Source organism: Schistocerca serialis, chromosome 11 (assembly GCF_023864345.2).
Source record: "Schistocerca serialis cubense isolate TAMUIC-IGC-003099 chromosome 11, iqSchSeri2.2, whole genome shotgun sequence".
NCBI classification, from domain to species: Eukaryota; Metazoa; Arthropoda; class Insecta; order Orthoptera; family Acrididae; genus Schistocerca; species Schistocerca serialis.
Window position 1 is genome coordinate 27,551,053 of NC_064648.1, and position 3,912 is coordinate 27,554,964.

Genomic DNA, 3,912 nt, shown 5'->3' on the forward strand with positions numbered 1-3,912 from the left:
CATGAATCACTTACCTGACGAAAATCTTCGTTACTCGAACTACTGCAATACAGCGAGCGCCAATACTGCCAGCTAAATAAAAGATCCTAAATACTCACTAACTACTGATAGGCATAGTTAGCAAATGAAAGATTTTGATAGAAAACAAACAATGTATTTACCTTAATAGTGTTCATAAGAGTGCAAGTCGTTACTGGACTCCAGTATCTGCACCATCCATTGAACCATTGATGATTGTAGCGGTACCGCAAGGATAGAAATGTCTGCTTGTGTCTGTGTATGTGCGGATGGATATGTGTGTGTGTGCGAGTGTATACCTGTCCTTTTCCCCCTAAGGTAAGTCTTTCCGCTCCCGGGATTGGAATGACTCCTTACCCTCTCCCTTAAAACCACATCCTTTGTCGGCCTGAGTGGCCGAGCGGTTAAAGGCGCTACAGTCTGGAACCGCACGACCGCTACGGTCGCAGGTTCGAATCCTGCCTCGGGCATGGATGTGTGTGATGTCCTTAGGTTAGTTAGGTTTAAGTAGTTCTAAGTTCTAGGGGACTTTTGACCACAGCAGTTGAGTTCCATAGTGCTCAGAGCCATTTGAACCATTTTTGAACACACATCCTTTCGTCTTTCCCTCTCCTTCCCTCTTTCCTGACGAAGCAACCATTGGTTGCGAAAGCTAGAATTTTGTGTGTATGTATGTGTTTGTTTGTGTTTCTATCGACCTGCCAGCGCTTTCGTATGGTAAGTCACATAATCTTTGTTTTTAAATATATTTTTCCCACGTGGAATGTTTCCCTCTATTATATATATATATATATCAGTTCACGACATCCAGTCTTACAAATTTCCTTTCTCTGGTCGACACACGTCCAGATGGTCCACTCTCAAAACTCTGCCATCTCTCTCCCCACATTCACCACTGCTGATGTCTCACCCCCAACTGCCCAACACTACGCGCTGTTCACATCCAACTGCCCAACACTACAATAGCGAATATTCCAGCAATGCCAACCAGCCACTGACTGCACACAGAACAGTCAGTGATTTTCATACAGAGCGCTACGTGGCGTTACCAACATAAAAACCTAAACAGCCTACTTACACAATATCCTGCTGTATGTCTGTTGATGTAGTAGGAATACATGCAAGTTCACTGCTGTCTTGGGTGATTTCCTACAAAAGGGAACCATCGCCCTCTAAATTGAGATGGATCTGCGTTAAAGGATGACAGAAAGTAGATGGAATCGATTGAGAGGGGCTGTAACGAGATATGATTTAATCGTAGGCTGATGATGCATTCTAGAAGGCGGGAGATGTGCCATGTCATTTATCGCTCATTTGTCCATTTTTTTCCGCTGTCCTCTCGGGCAGTATCAGTTGTGAGGAATAGCCTGCATTCGACTCGTATACAACTGCATGTTCAGCGTGTGGCTTAAAGCGCTATCTACCTGTCGTCGTTGATAACAGACCCGCCCATATCACAGTCAGCACAGAACTATCAATACATGTCTGATGATTCATGTCCACCAAATCTGTCCTCTTGTAGACGAAGAAAGGTGTATGCAAAGTACTCCATTTCCTTGACACATCTTTGACACTAACAGAGTTTTCAGTTTCGTAACTACAGTGATTTTAAGTTAGTGACACTCGTTTGCTGGGTACTGCAATCCCTGCATGTGCATTTGCTTGACTGATGACGTGTGTCCAAGGGAGTGTTCTGTACACAGAGTTAGTGCAGCGTGGCATGTAATTTCACATGTCAATCAGCAGTGCTATGCATATGTCATTTCCTCATAAGATGATGATGTTTCTTTCATTTACCGTTGCTGATAATCACTTCCAAACCATAATCAGACGTGAAAAAAGGCGCTATACATCTCTGGAAAGCTACATAGTGCATGTATCAAAAGTAATCTAAGTTCTTCTTTGGTGAAGAAGTTAGTAGTTTATTCATCTTAAAGTTTGTCACCAGAGTGAGTGGGATAGAAAACTTGTCAGCTGAATGTATGTCACATGTTGTGAGCTGTTCAGGTGGTGATGGCTGCTGTGTGCGGCATTGAGTGCTTCTTAGAACGTCCCAGTGGACTCTGCTTGCAGCAGAAATGTGGAGTGGTATTTGGTTATATAAAAGGGGATTTGTTGTTGTTAATGTGCTATCATGCAGTAGACCCTCTCCCCTCCTTATTCTTCCTAGTATAGCAGAGAGAACCAACTTGAAAGTTCTATAGAGCAAATAAATAAATAAACTTACCACTCCCGTGGGTGGTTGGGAACTACACAAACGCGATGGCATAAATTCCAGACGAAATTTGGTATACAATTTTATTCAGCACGACTTCCATTTGCGATGTCAAATTCCCGATTGGTCATTTTATTGTTCCCAATAGTGGTTTTGCTACCACACTTCAGTAAAATTCCTGCCCTGACACCTGCAAATTGTTTAAGGACTTAGCGCAAATGAGATGAAATTTTAAATTCTCACTACCATTCTTAGCTACCTCCAACTTGGTGGATCTCCCGCAAACGACGTAACCGTGGTAGTATACTTTAACATAATGGATTCCCCGCCAAATGGCCTTGCTGCGCCAATATGAGCTACAGGGGGCAAGGAAAATCCAGATGGGGGACGAGCACAGTTTGGAAACTAAGCGGTTGTGTTTTGGAATCCCGGATAGCCCCAAGCCTAGTAACCACCAATGGGAAGCAAGGAAAAACACAGATGGTATCGATTTAATTAATTAGTCAATCATCAGTTTGCTTCAGTAGCGCAACTAGGCTACTTCGAAGACGTCCACAGGACAGCACTTTGGGGACATCTGGGGATTTTCCAGGTGTCTGCTGCTTTCTTCAAGACAGAAGAGATGTAGGTGTGGATTATGGTGCCATGTGACAAGTGTTCGCTGGTCAGGAAGTAACCACTTGAGAGGGAGAGAGGGAGACAGAGAGTCAGACAGAGCGTGTGTTTCGACAGGATTTTTCCAGGTATCAGTGTCAAAGAGCTGCCGCCTCCTGATGATATGAGCGACTGGGGTGACGGGCGAGAATAGGTGGAGGGGACCGGAAGTAGGTATGGGACTCGGCGGGCTGCTGGCGGCCCAAAGTTGCGCTCTGATAACTGGCAGCTGGCAGCTGTACAAGACGGAGCCAGTCGTCGATCAGCCGCACGTGCAGCAGCATCGACACACACTCGCTATGCCGCGTTGTTTTAGGAGCAGAAGGCCACGCGCCTTACAGTGTGTAAAGCTATTGATGTTGTCGTTGTGGTCTTCAGTCCTCAGACCGGTTTGACGCAGAACTCCATGCTACTCTCTCCTGTGCAAGCTTCTTCATCTCCCAGTATTTACTGCAACCTACATCCTTCTGAATCTGCTTAGTGTACTCATCTCTTGGTCTCCCTCTACAATTTTTACTCTCCACGCTGCCCTCCAATGCTAAATTTGTGATCCCTTGATGCCTCAGAACATGTCCTACAAACCGGTCCGTTCTTCTAGTCAAGTTGTACCACAAACTTCTCTTCTTCCCAATTCTATTCAGTACCTCCTCATTGGTTATGTGATCTACCCATCTAATCTTCAGCATTCTTCTGTAGCACCACATTTCGAAAGCTTCTATTCTCTTCTTGTCTAAACTATTTATCGTCCATGTTTCACTTCCACACATGGCTACACTCCATACAAATACTTTCAGAAACGACTTCCTGACTCTTAAACCTATACTCGATGTTAACAAATTTCTCTTCTTCAGAAACGCTTTTCTTGCCATTGCCAGTCTACATTTTATGTCCTCTGTACTTCGACCATCATCAGTCATTTTGCTCCCCAAATAGTAAAACTCCTTTACTACTTTAAGAGTCTCATTTCCTAATGTAATTCCCTCAGCATCACCCGACTTAATTCGACTACATTCCATTATCCTCGT

At 44.2% G+C, this 3,912-nt stretch overlaps 1 non-coding gene across 1 annotated transcript; it reads left to right on the forward strand.

Annotated features, from left to right (window-relative positions):
- Positions 1 to 404: 404 nt before the first annotated feature.
- On the forward strand, positions 405 to 488 carry Trnas-gga (transfer RNA serine (anticodon GGA)). Its single transcript is given in 2 exon segments — positions 405 to 444; positions 454 to 488. It is a non-coding gene; the product is annotated as a tRNA-Ser (tRNA).
- Positions 489 to 3,912: the final 3,424 nt, after the last annotated feature.